The following is a 15198-nucleotide window of genomic DNA, read 5'->3' as shown; positions in this document are numbered from 1 at the left end:
CCCCCAAGTTATACTGTTTCACAACCCCGCCTTGCCCCCTCCACCATGCATGAGCTCAGTGCATGCATACATCAGCATCTGGCCACCTAAATCTGCACACACACTCCCACCATGACCCCCCTGCCCACCCCCCTCAGCTCTAGGCAAGCACTGACCTGAGCATCTGGGCCACATACACCCCAGCCCACACAAACACAACCCTGCTGTGCTACTCCTGAACTCTGTGCATGAGCACATCTGGGCCCTGACCCCCAGACCACTGCACACCAGGGCCATGCCTCACAGACCTGCACACATGCACAGCCACCTCCTCCCTGCTGGACACCCATACATCCATACACCAACCTCTTGACCCCTGCCCCACACAAGTGGACACCCTTGCACCAAACCCTGGCACAAGCTCCCTGCTCCCAAACCTGGCAGGTGCTTGCACACACATTTGTGCTACATTGACCCCTGCCCTGCACACACATGCACCACTGCCCCAATACCCCACACCTGCACATCTGAGCCAGGGCCCCGTTCACCCAACACTACCTGCCCCTGACCCATGTCCGCAATTCCCGCAACCAGTTCCTCACCCCTACACACTCATACATCCACATCCCAGACCCCTTGGATCACTCCCCCGTGCAAGGACATACCCATGCCCCTAACCTCCACATGCCCTGACCTTTGGGCCCTGTACCCCACACCCTGATACCCATGACCCCCATGCTCCACGCGCCCACCCATATCATGCTTTCGCATCAGCCCGTATGTATCCGATAGTGCCCCCCATCTGCGTCCCCCACACTGCACCCTGTTCCTGCACTCCAAGGCCAACCTGACCTGTACCCCATCCCTATGGCCCCTGCACTACACCTCAACAACCCCACACCCTGCACTCCATGTTCACAGGCACCAGTGTAGCATCCCTGATCTACGCCTATGCCTGTGCTGCAACCTGTTACCACACTGTTGTGCCCCGCTTCACACCCCACATCCAGCTACCCATCCGTTCTGTAAACACAAAGTTTTAGACTACTGAAGGAAATCAATTTCCAAAGTAACCCTATCAAGATATTTACATACCTCAATAACAACAGAGGATCACTAAACATATCAAGAAGCAGACAGATATAGCTCAGGGTAATGACAAATTAAAACACCAGAGGAGACACAGACTTTGGAACAACTAATCAAAGATGTCCATATAACTCTACTAAATAAAATCAGTGGGATGGCTAATGACATAAAGGAGATCAAGAAGACATTAGAAGATCATAAAGAGGAATTTGAAAGAATAGGAAAACAGCAGATATCACAGATATTACAGATGCTATAGACCAAATAAAAAATATAGTAGAGACACACAACAGCAGATATGAAGAGCCAGAAAAAGACAGAAAATTTTGAATTGGCTCTCAGGGAAATGAAGGACAAAACAAAGCACACAAATATAAGAATCGTCAGTGTCCCAGAAAGAAAAGTGAAGAGTAAAGGGCTAGGAAGATTAGTGGAGCATATAATGGGGGAAAACTTCCCAACCCTTATAAAAGACATAAATACACAAATCAAAGAAGCTCAACAAACTCCAAATACAATAAATCCAAATAGGCCTATGCCAGAACACATACTAATTAGTCTTCAAATGTTGAAGAGCAGCAGAAAACCTTTTAAGTGGCAAGAGAAAAACAATCCACTATATACAAGGGAAACCACATAAGATTGATTTCGGACTATTCAACTGGTACTGTGGAGGCTAGGGAGCAGTGGTACAATATATTTAAGATCCTGAAACAGAAAGACTTCCAGCCAAGAACTATGTACTGAGCCAAACTGTCCTTCAAAACTGATGGAGGGGGTGCAAGCGTTTTCAGTGGCAGAATTTTTGCCTGCCATGTGGGAGACCTGGGTCTGACTCCTGGCCCATGCACTTCTCCCTGCCAAAAAACAAATTTTAACAAATAGTGCTGCAATAACAAGACAGTCACATAGAAAAAGAATGAAATATGACTCTCACCATACAACAAACAAACAAAAAACTAAGGGAGACTCATTGCCCATGCAGGTGCAGGTAGGCCACTCTGTGACACTAGTGCCGCTTTCTCTCATGGTGTGGGTCCCTGATATGCAGGGTACCGTTGGGCCCACAGGTGCTAGGGAGGTGGGGAGCAAGGGCCCTGGGCACATTGTAGCAACACATAAATGAAGGGCATTGCCGAGGTTCCGGGCCTGCTGCTCACCCAGCCGGCAATGCACCCAGCAAACCCATAGCGGGGCCAAAGACAAGGTGGGGCTGAGGACGAGGCAGGGGCTGATAAAGTGGACCTGCTGAACAGTAAACACCTGCCGGGTGGTGACGGCGTGGTGAGTCTGGAAGAGCTGGATGAAGAGGAGGCCCCACTGGGGGTGCAAGAGCTGTGTGGCAGCAAGGTGCAGGAGCAAGCAAGACATGCATATATGAGGGCAGCAATGAGACCATGAGCCAGGTGGCCAAGCAGCACAAGCCGTGGATGTGCGAGAAGCACTGCAACAAGATGTACAAGGACAAGTATAAAAAGAAGAAGTGCAACCAGGCCCTGAGTGGTGGCACGGTGATGTCAAGCAGGAGGAAAGGGCAGGTAGCATTCTCGCCATTATTAAACAAAGAATGGAATGTTTTGGCAATCATCCTGCAAGGCCTACCATTTTAGAACAAATGTTAAATCAAAAAAGACTGTCCTTGCTAAAAATTCCTGAAGTAGTGCAGTTTTTACAGAGATAGCAACAACTGTTAAACCAGCAACTTCTGGAGCAAAGACAGCAGCTTCTAGGAGCAACAGTGTGAGGGAGCTTATCGTGACCATTTCTGTTTTTTATCTTACTGTAACAGATGAACGTATTTTTATACTAAAGAGAAATGGGGTAAGATATGCCAGTAGAACATAAACAATCATTTTCCTGTGAATGTACATATGCATTTGGGGATAAGTAAATATTTCACTTTGTGCATCTGAGCCTTTCCAGTCACCATTAGTTTAAAAAAATCAGCTTATCTTTCCAAAATAACACTTTAATTACAATGGCTTTTAAAGAAAATGTTCCTCTTCAGTCATTGTTACTGAAGATAATGAAGTAGGTACTTTCTCTGGAAATCATGAAGTTAACAGATATTAATCTCGAATCATCTGGCTAAGATGTTCTTCTCAAGGGGCAGTTGAAAGTGTACAGGTATGTGTTTTGGTTGTTACAGTAACCTTGATGACTGTTGAATTTTAATGGGTGGGTCGGGGATGCTCAGTGTTCTGCGAAGTCTGGGTTAGTTCCACACAACTAAGGATTTCCCACTCACAAGCCAGAAATACCCTTCTAAGGAACACTGAAAGCCACCTGTTGAGGTAACGCGTGGCTGGAGCACCTAGAATTGTATTCTAGAAGTAACACTTTCTCTGCAGTTAAGGCTGGAGCTGCCAAGAGGTAAGCATATTTCATATCTGTAAGGAAAGCAATCATTGTTAAGTATCTATGAAACAAGGATGTGCATCTCTTTGCAGAAATGTGCTTGTAAAACCCAACGAGGATTAACTAAATATACTGGAGTGAATGTATCACCTAAAACTGACTTCTCTACTTCATTATTCATTAGCTTTTATGTCTTCTAAAGCAGATAGGCTTTTATGCTGCATTTATGAACAGTATAGCTTTGTCTAGGTTATCTGACCAATGCTTGGACAAAACTGTTTTTCTTATACTCATTTCGTTTTCAAAAAGATGCTGGAAATAAAACACTAGCATTCTGTCAAAAAAAAAAAAATGAAGGAGTGATGACAATTTTCACAGACAAACAAATGCTGAATTTGTCAACAAGAGACCAGTCCTACAAGACATACTAAAGGGAGTTCTGCCACTTGAAAACAAAAGACAGGAGAGTGAGGTCTGGAGGAAGGCACAGAATTGAAATCACCCAATTCTAGGTGATTTTAAAGTTAACTTAAAGGATAAGAAGAGAAAGAGGGAAAAGAATACACTGATTTGCCAAACAAAATCCAAAGGATAATATGACAGATTCAAGAAATGCCTTTACAGTAATAACTCTGAATGTTAATGGACTAAATTTACCAATTAAAAGATACAGATTGGCAGAATGGATTAAGAAATATAATCCAGCTATATGTTGCTTACAAGAGACTCATCTTAGAAACAAGGATGCAAATACAGTGAAAGTGAAAGGATGGAAAAAGATACTCCATGCAAGCTACAATCAAAAGAAAGCAGGAATAGACAGACTGATAACAAACATACTAGACTTTAAATTTAAAGACATCATAAGAGACAAAGAAGGCCACTATATATTAATAAAAGGGACAATTAACCAGGAAGAAATAACATCATAAATGTCTATGCTCCCAACTGAGTAGCTCCAAAGTACCTAAGATAGATATTGACAAAACTGAAAGGAGTGAAAAGACGTTTCACCAATACCCCACTCTCCTCTTACAGATAAACAATTAGAGGACACAGAGAACTTAAACAATTTGATAAATGAATTAGACCTAACATACATATATAGATTGTTACAGCCCAAAACCTGAGCATATACATTTTTCTCTAATGCTCATGGAACATTCTCCAGGACAGATCATATGCTGGGGCATAGAACAGGTCTTTATAAATTTTAAAACACTGAAATTCTTCAAAGTACATTCTCTGATCACAATGGAATGAAGCTGGAAATCAATAACCACCAATGAATGAAATTTTTCAATACTACACAGAGATTAAATAACACACTCTTAAACAGCCAGCTGGTCAAAGAAGAAATTGCTAGAAAACTTGGTAGCTATCTGCAGGCAAACGAAAACAAGAATACAACATATCAGAACTTATGGGATGTGGCAAAGGTTGTGCTGAGAGGAAAATTTATTGCCCTACATGCCTATATTAAAAAAGAAAAAAACAACAAAAACTGAGGACTTTACTCACCTAGTGGAACTTGAGAAACAACAGCAAACTAACCCCAAAGCAAATAAAAGACGAAAAATAACAAAGACTGAAGCAGAGTTAAATGAATGGGAGAACAAAATAACAATAGTGTGCTGGTTTGAAAGGATGTATGCCCCCTAGAAAAGCCATGTTTTAATCAAAACTCCATTTCATAAATGTAGAATAATCCCTATTCAATACTGTATGTTTGAAACTGTAATCAGATCATCTCCCTGGATGATGTGATTTAGTCAAGAGTGGTTGTTAAACTGGATTAGGTGACGACATGTCTCCACCCATTTGAATGGGTCTTGATTGTTTTACCGGAGTTCTATAAAAGAGGAAACATTTGGGAGAATAAGAGATTCAGAGAGAGCAGAGAATGCTGCAGCACCACAAAGCAGAGAGTCCAACAGCCAGCGACCTTTGGAGATGAAGGAAAACTCCTCCCAGGGAGCTTCATGATAACAGAAGCCAGGAGAGAAAGCTAGCAGATGATGCCATGTTTGCCATGTGCCCTTCCAGCTAAGAGAGAAGCCCTGACTGTGTTCTCCATGTGCCTTCTCACTTGAGAGAGAAACCCTGAACTTCATCATTCATCAGCCTTCTTGAACCAAGATATCTTTCCCTGGATGGATGCCTCAGATTGGACATTTCTATAGACTTGTTTTAACTGGGACATTTTCTCAGCCTTAGAATTGTAAACTAGCAACTCATTAAATTCCCCCTTTTAAGAGCCATTCCATTTCTGGTATATTGCATTCTGGCAGCTAGCAAACTAGAACAAATAGAAAGAATCAATGAAACCTAAAGCAGGTTCTTTGAGAAAATCAATAAAATTAAAGGACCACTAGCAAGACTGACAAAAAAGAGAAAGAATGCAAACAAAATCAGAAACAACAGGGGGTCATTACCACAGACCCTGAAGAAATTTTAAAAATCATAAGTGGATACTATGGACAGCTATATGCCAACAAACTAGACAACTTAGATTAAATGGACAAGTTACTGGAAACACACAAACAAACTACACTGACTCAGGAAGAAACAGATCTCAACAAAGTAAACAGAATCAGTCATCAAAATCTTCCTACAAAGAAAAGCCCAGGACCACATGGCTTCATGGGAGAATTTTATCAAATATTTCAAAAAGAACTAACACCAATCCTGCTTAAACTTTTCCAAAACACTGTGAGAAAACAAACACTACCTAATTCATTTTATGAAGCTAACATCACTTTAATACTAAAACTGGGTAAAGATGCTATAAGAAAGGACAGCTATTAATTAGGCCAATCGACCTAATAAATATAGATATAAAAATTCTCAACAAAATACTAGCAAATTTAATCCAACACATTAAAAGAATTACACACCACGAAGAAGTGGGATTTAAACCAGGACAAAGGATGTTTCAGTACAAGAAAATTGATTAATGTAATACAAAGCATTAACAAATCGAAAGGGGAAAAATCATATGATCATCTCTATTGATGCTGAAAAAGCATTTGACAAAATTCAACATCCTTTTCTGATAAAAACACTTGAAAGGATGGGAATCAAAGATAACTTCCTCAATATGGTAAATGGCATATATGAACAACCCATAGCCAGTATCATACTCAATGGTGAGAGACTGAAAGCTTTCCCCCTAAGATTAGGAATGAGACAAGGATGTCCTCTGTCACCATTATTATTCAACGTTGTACTAGGAATTCTAGCTTGAGCAATCAGGCATGGAAAAAAAATAATGAAAGGCATCCAAATTGGAAAGGAAGAAGTAAAACTTTCATTATTTGCAGATGACATGATACAAAAAAATTCTGAAAAATCTACAAGTTACTGCGTTAATAAATTAAGCAAGATGGTGGGATATAAAATTAATGTACAAAAATCAATTAGGTTTCTATATACAAACAATAACCTGAGGAGTCAATTAAGGAAAAAAATCCCATTCAAATAACCAACTAAAAGAATCAAGTATCTAGGAATGAAATTAACTAGGGATATAAAGGACTTGTATCCTTTATAGACATGTTATATAGAAAACTACATAACCTTGCTAAAAGAAATCAAAGATCTAAACAGCGGAAAGACATTCCCCGCTCATGGATAGGAAGGTTAGTTAAGATGTCAATGCTGCCCAAACTGATCTACAGATTCAACTCAGTACCATTCAAAATTTCAACAACCTACTTTGAAGTATTGGAAAAGCTAGTTATCAAATTCATCTGGAAGGGGAAAAAACTGAATAGCTAAAAGCATCCTAAAAAAAAAGAATGAAGTGGGAGGAGTAACACTTCCTGACTTTAAAACTTATTATAATGTCACAGTAGTCAAAACAGTATGGTATTGGCAGAAAGACAGAAGTACTGACAAATGAAATAAAAACGAGAGTGCAGAAACAGACCACCAAATCTGGTCACCTGATCTTTGGCAAGGCCCTGACATCCACTGAACTGGAACAAAACCGTCTTTTCAAAAAATGAGCATGGGAGAACTGGGTATCAATAGCCAAAAGAATGAAAGAGGACCTCTACCTTACAACTTATACAAAAATTAACTCAATGTGCATCAAACACCTAAACATAAGAACCAACACCATAAAGCTCCTAGAAGAAAATGTAGGGAAAGATCTTCAAGACTTTGTAATAAGATGCAGCTTCCTAGCTTCCTAAACCTTACACTCAAAGCAAAGCAACAAAAGAAAAAATAGATAAATGGGAACTTCTCAAAACCAAATGTTTTTCTGCCTCAAAAGACTTTGTCAAAAAGGAGAGGAAGCAGTCAACTCAATGGGAGAAAATATTTGGAAATCACACATTGATTAAAGTTTTGATATTCTGTATACACAAAGAAATCATACAACTCAACAACAAAAGAACAAACAATCCAATTATAAAATGGGTTAAACGTATGAATAGACGTATTTCTGAAGAGCAAATACAGATGGCAAAAAAGCACATGAAGAGATGCTCATTTTCATTAGCTATAAGGGAAATGCAGCTCAAGACTACAATGAGATACCATCTCATACCTATAAGAATGGCTGCTATTAAACAGAAAACTACAAATGTTGGAGAGGATGTGGAGAAACTGGGACACATGCACTGCTGGTGGGAATGTTTAATGGTACAGTCGCTATGGTAGACCGTTTGGCAATTCCTTAGAAAACTAAATATCGAGTTGCCCTATTACCTGGCATCACCACAACTTGATATACACCCAGAAGAGCTGAAAGTAGTGACACAAACAGACATTTGCACACTAATGTTCATAAGCCATTATTCACAATTGCTAAAGGATGGAAACAACTGCCTATCAACAGATGAGTGTATTGACAAAATGTGGTATATATATATACGATTGAATATTATGCAGCAGTAAGAAGAAATGACATCCTGAAGCACCTACATATGGGAAACACCAGCAGCAACAAACCTACCTAAGGCCAAATGACCTCCACCTGAGTGAACTGGGTAGAATCAACCAAACTACCCAAATGCACTATCTACCACCAGGTATTGCCCTGGAGAGAAAGAAGGGTAGAAGAATTGGGCCCACATTGCCTACTGCCTCTCATACTTCATCTTTATTTACTTGTGAGAGTGCCCACATGTCCTCATACATGTGTATCTAATAGATGTCCTACCTACTTGTTCTAAAAAGGTAAAATAAAAAATCAATAGGAAAAGCTCTTGCAACTCTGGTTGGATCCTACCACAACCACTTCAGGATTCAGTGTGTAGCCAACAGATCTCAGCATGGGTCCCTAGCTCCATTCCAAAGGGAGCAGAGTAATTTCTCTGCATTCTAGGGTGCATGTGTGTCTCTGACAATCTATCTGGTGGCACCCTGAAGCACTGAAACAGGATACTTGTTTCTGCCTTGTCATTCCAAAACTTGCTCTGCAAACAGAAGCAGTCTGCAGACAGCAAAATCAACATAAGAAACAATCAAAACAGAGTAGCCTGGGGAAAAGGATTGCCATATTTAAGAAAAACGAGAGCACTCAGGAGGGAAGCTATTTCATGGGGGAAGACGGGGCAAAATTTGGATCCCTGTAAACAAAGGAATTCCTAAGGCTACCAGCACAAGCCCAGGATAAGAACCATGTTCAGAAAAAAAAAATTAGAGGACATGTGCTTTCACCTAGGGTTGATCTTCTTGGAAGAACTGCTGAACTGTGTTCCAGTAGCCTTGATTCTTTAAGAAGACTGTAACTATTAAGTTTTAACAATGACTGTGTGATTATGAAAACTTTGTGTCTGATTTTCCTTTTATTCAGCCAGGGTATGAACAGATGTGTTAAAAAAAAAAAAGGATAAACAAATTAATAAATAATGGGGGAGATAAGGGGTAAAAATGGGGCAGACTGAAATATTGTGGGTCAATGAGAGGGAGGGGAAAGAGGTATGGGATGTATGAGCTCTTTTTTTTTTCTTTTTATTTCTTTTTCTGAAGTGATGCAAATGCTCTAAAATGATCCTGGTGAAGAATACACAACTATGTGATGATATTGTGAGTCATTGTATAACATGGTTGGACTGTACGTGTGTGGAATTTTCTCAATAAAAACATATTTTTTTAAAAATTTAAATATCCATTAAAAAAGGGAAAGCATGGGTGGGCCACGGTGGCTCAGCAGGTAAGAATGCTTGCCTGCCAAGCCCGAGGACCAGGGTTCGATTCCTGGTGCCTGCCCATGTAAAAAAAAGAAAGGAAGAAAAAATGAAAGCACTTTAAGCAGAATAAGCAACATATATAAAATTCAGAGGTGAGAAAGTGGCAAAAGTAGAAACCTTTTGGAGAGGAAGATGACAAAGTAGACAGAGGAAAGATTATAAAGGGCTATATTTTGTGTGAAATTTTGGACTTTACCCTGAGGGCAACCAGGAGCACTGTAAGAATTCTTAGCAGGAACATACATTCCAGAAATGTAATTTCTTTCGTAGTATGAAAGATGAATTAAGTGTGGGGGTATTTGGATATGGTACTGCAATTAGACTAGAGGCCAGGTGACCATTTGAAGACTAATATAGAAATTGTGGCGAGTAGTAGAGTGATCTAAAGGAAGATAGCAGCAAAAGGGAGGAATCTATCAGTGATGGACTCAGAGACTTTTACAAAGTTGGACAGACAGAACTTAATATTGGAGGAATAAAGCCTAATTCAAATCCATCCCCAGTTCATCACTACTTTAAGGGAAAATACATTTAACATATAATTCAGCTGAGTTACGATCACTAACATTACTGAAAAGGTGGGGAGAGGAGTGTGTATGGATAACCTGGTTCTGTAAAAGCTTCCATGTAATTCAAAATGCTTTTCTATACACTGTCATAAAGCCAACACATTATGAAAGGTGAATGCAGTCTGCTTTTGCACAGAAGTTATTGCACACCCACAAGATAGAGAACAGTCTAGTAACTAAAGGGAAGCACATGCCATTTATCATGTGTCCTACCTACCAACATGGCAGCATGACCTTTGAGACTGAATTTCCACTTCATCAGCAGCTCAAGCTAATATCCTGTGACCACACAATGACTTTCCAGAGCCTTTCTGTAAAATCACCTGACTACCTTGGCCCTTCTCCCAGCAAGCAGGCATTAACGTCACTAGAATCTACCACCACATGATCAAATGTTCTTTTGCCAGGGGGTTTAAGAATTAAATGATCCTTGGACAATGATATAACCTCTTAATCTCAGAGGTCTAATTATAATAAAATATTCTGAAAAATGTAAAACATTAATCCTAATACTCTCCAAAAGTAATAAAAAAGAAAAAAGTCTAATCCTCCCTTTGGAAGGCTAATCACTGGTTGCCTTTTAAAGATGAATTAATTATCTCAGGTTATTGAGCCACAGTGGTTTATAAAAGACGGACATAAAGCAAAAAGCAATACACCCAAGAGGAAATAGTCAGAGAGTAAGGAGACAAGAGCTTGCAACAATAGTTGGAGAGAGAAGTAGGGAGGGAAAAATAAAAGAAAAGAATCAGAAGCATTAATCAGTAAAAATACATTGACCTCTTTCAATATTAGATTGTGCTAAGCATACTGGAAAATCAGATTAAGGTAAAATATGGTCTCTACCTCAAGGAATATAAACAGTAATTGGAGAGACATAACATGCTAAATAATACTTTGAAGTGAATCAGAGAGTAATACACATTCAACTGCCATGTATCATATTTATGTGTACGTTAAGTTAAAAGATCACCAGGTGAAGGAACTCTGGCTACGTGGTAAAGGAAATTTTGGCCCAGAAACTAGGAAGGGGAAAACTAGAAGACAGACACAAAAAGAGAAAGGCTATTCAAAACCACAAATTTACCAGCATCACTTGTGCCTGGTTATTCTGTGGTTATTTGATGATATTAAGGAATTACTTACTATTCATTATATTGGCTTGTAAAGAAATTGGAGAATGTCTTCATTTTTCGGAGATACATCTTCTGAGATACATCTTAAGTATTTAGGGACAAAGTGTTACAGTGTTGTTGGCACTATGTTAATAATCATTGAATTGGGGTGATGGGTATATGGGAATTCATTTTACTTTTTTTTAACTTTTCTGAATGCTTATAAAGATTTGTAATGAAAAAATAGCATCACTGAATAAAATGTTTAAAAAATAAAATAAATGAGGGAGAATATCCTTGGAAGAACTGAGAGCAGGGACACGAATGGACATTTGCATACTGGTATTTATACTATGGGAATAGCCAGATTTATAATGGGTGAAAGTTGCCTTAACGGTATATCCACTAAAGAACAGAAGGGCAAACTATGGTGTATACATACGATGGAATACTGAGTGGCTGTAAGAAGGAATGAAGTAGTTAGTAGGCATGCAACTAGGCAAATGAACCCTTAGGATAAGGGTTCATTTGGTTGATTGAAATAAACCAGAAATGAAAAGACAAATGTTAAAATGCCTCACTAACTATAACGTGCAAATTCTGAGAACTTAATTTGAGAGCATAGCTTATCGGGGAAGGCTTATTGTAAAGGTTCTTAGATTGTAAATTCTGACAGCAACTACATCTATTCCTGTGTGGTAACCGTTGTTTTTAAATTCTGAGATGGGGAGCAACTTGTGTATAACCTAGTCATTCCCTGGAACCTCAGTTATTTATGTGACACCTAAGAATCAGAGCTAGATTTCTGTAGCTATTTAAGTCAGCAATACCCTATTCAGCAACTGTTTAAAAAGCTGAAAAAGAGATCAGATTTTAACTAGAGATATGAATGAAGCTGATCTGGTTATGACTAAGGTAAATCAAACTAAAGGGTAAAGGATGACACTGACTGTGAATTAAAACTTCAACTTCTGTGTGAGATCAAAGAAAGACATTTATTTGGTGCAAAATTTATATTTTTCGTAGGACACTATCTAACTTAACTTGCATGGTCAGTTTATTCAAACACCATAATTACATGGAATCTCGAACAGAGAGTGAGATTTGTTGGTTTCTAAAGGTTACTGTGGTGCCCTGTTATATCCCAGAGTAATCTGGGCAGAAAATAAAAACAATATTAGCAAAGTCCCCCACAGGGACTCAGGAAGACACGGAAATATTAAACTTCTCCTTCTGGGGAATTCCTGATATTCTTGCAAGCACTGGGACTACCAATTTAATAGACTAAGCCCTTGATTTTGGGGCTTACCCTTAGGAAACTTAATCCTGCAAAGGAGAAGCTAAGCTTACTTATAATTACACCTAAAGAGTCACTCCCAGAGAACCTCTTTTGTTACTCAGATATGGCCTCTCTCTCTAAACCAACTTGGCAGGTTAATTGGCTGCCCTCCTCACTATGTGGGACATGACTACCAAGGGTGTAAAATCTCCCTGGCAATGTGGGACCATGACTTCTGGAGATAAGCCTGGCCCTGACATCGTGGGATGGAAAAAAACCTTCTTAACCAAAAAGGGGGATAAAAATGAAACAAAATGGGGCGGGCCGCGGTGGCTCAGCGGGCAAAGTGCTTGCCTGCTATGCCGGAGGACCTCGGTTCGATTCCCGGCCCCAGCCCATGTAACAAAAACGGAGAAACAGAATACAATAAAACAAGAAAATGTTTAAAAATGTTTCCCTTTCTTCCTTCCTTCCTTCCTTCTATCCTTCCTTCCTTCTCTCTGTCTTTCCTTTAAAAAAAAAAAAAAAAAAAAAAAAGAAACAAAATAAAGTTGCAATGCCTGAAAAATTTGAAAGAGTCAAGAGGTCATTCTGGAGGCTATTCTTATGTATTATATAGGTATCACTTTTTAGTTTTATATATGGTGCATTAGAATAGCTAGAAGGAAATACCCGAAACTGTTGAACTGTAATACAGTAGCCTTTATTCTAAAAGATGACTGTATAATTATATAGCTTTTAAGGTATGACTTTTAAGGTGTGTTTGTCAAAACCTTGTGACTGGCACTCCCTTTATTAACTGTATGGACATATGGGTAAAAAAATAAAGACAAAAAAACAGGTAAATAATGGGGAGGGGAATAAGGGGTGTAGTTGTTTCGGGTGTTCTTTTATATTTTTATTCTTATTTTATTATTTTTTGGTGAAATGAAAATGTTCTAAAATTGATTGTGATGATGAATGCACAATTACATGACGATACTGTGAACCACTGACTGTACATTTTGGATGGTTAGATGATACTGACTATATCTCAATAAAATTGCATTTTAAAAAAATTAACGAGCGGTTAAGACATTCCCAGATAAGCAAAAAATGAGAGTTTGTTACCGAGACCTGCCCTACAAGTAAGGCTAAAGGAACTTCATCAGATTGAAGCAAAGTACAATAGACAAAGGATCAAAGAGGTATAAAGAAATAAAGACTTCTAATAAAGGTAAGAATATGGATTAATTATAAATACCAGTATTAAGGTACTGTAGTTTTGGTATATAATTATACTTTTTAAAGGATTTAAGATGCAAATGTACAAGCAATGATAAATCTATGGTTTTGGATACAAAAGGTCTATATAGAGATATAATTTGTGATGAGCAGCAAAAATGTAAGGGATGAAGGGGTATAGGACATATTTTGTGAACTGCTACTGAAGTTAGCATATCAAATAAAAAATGATTGCTACAGACTTGGGATTTAAATTGAAGTACCACATAAAACACAAAGAAAATAACAGGAAAACACATACAAGTAAAAAAGAGGAGACTCTAATGCAAATGGCTCATTCTCTAAGGATATGTAGTTCACAAAATAAGTCTGAGTAAATTTTAAAAGGCTGAAATTGTCCAATATTTCTGCTCCAATCCCAATGGAATGAAGCTAGGAAACAATAACTGAGAAATTCACAATATATGGAAATTAAACCATTCACTTTTAAACAATCAGTAAGTCAAGGAAGAAATCATAAGGAAAATTAGGAAATACCTTTCATGCAAACTAAAACAAAACACACCAAAATTTGTGGGATGCAGCAAAGGCTAGGCTGTGAGGGAAGTTTATAGCACTAAATGCTTATATTAAAAATGAAGAAAGATCTTAAATGCAAGACCTACTCTTACACCTGGAGAAAATTGAAAACGTAGAGCAAATTAAATTCAAAGTGAGCTGAAGGAAGAAAATAACAAAGACTAGAGTGGCAATAAATGAAATTTAAGCAAACAAACGAACAGAACAAAAAACTGAAAGAACCACTGAAACCAAAAGTGGGCTCCTTGAAAAGGTCAATATAATCAACAAACCTTTAGGTACAATGACAAAGAAAAAAAAGAAAGGATGCAAATAACTAAACTCAGAATTGAAGGGTGACATTTTCACCAACCAGCAGAAATAAAAAGGATTATAAAAGTATACTATGAACAATTATATGCCAACAAATATAGATAACCTAGAAGAAATAAATGGGCAGAAGAACAAAAACTACCTACAGATGCACAAAGAAATAGATAAACTCAACAGACCTATAACTTATAATGATACTGAATCAGTAATCAAAAGCCTCAAACCAAGAAAAGGTCAGGAATAGATGGCTTCACTGGTCAATTTTATCAAATATTAAAATAAAAAACTAGTATCAATTCAGCTCAAATTCTTCCAGAAAACTGAAGAGGAAGAAATACTTTCGGTGGGGCCAGCATCATGAATAAGCCAAAGCCAGATAAAGGTATTACAAGAACATAAAATTATAGAGAGAAAATAAAATTATAGACCAATAACTCTTATGAACACACATGCCAAAATCCTCAAAAAAGACTAGCAAACTGAATTCA

At 38.3% G+C, this 15198-nt stretch overlaps 1 protein-coding gene and 1 pseudogene across 12 annotated transcripts in view; one reads left to right on the top strand and one right to left on the bottom strand.

Moving 5' to 3' along the window:
- The window catches only part of PICALM (phosphatidylinositol binding clathrin assembly protein), a 175392-nt gene that overhangs the window by 74093 nt on the left and 86101 nt on the right, over positions 1-15198 (bottom strand). The window lies entirely within an intron of this gene.
- On the top strand, positions 891-2812 carry LOC143643891 (regulatory factor X-associated protein pseudogene; annotated as a pseudogene).

This window comes from Tamandua tetradactyla, chromosome 8 (genome assembly GCF_023851605.1).
Source record: "Tamandua tetradactyla isolate mTamTet1 chromosome 8, mTamTet1.pri, whole genome shotgun sequence".
Lineage (NCBI taxonomy): Eukaryota > Metazoa > Chordata > Mammalia > Pilosa > Myrmecophagidae > Tamandua > Tamandua tetradactyla.
The sequence above is the reverse complement of the archived record's forward strand: the minus strand, read 5'-3'. Positions and strand labels throughout refer to the sequence as shown.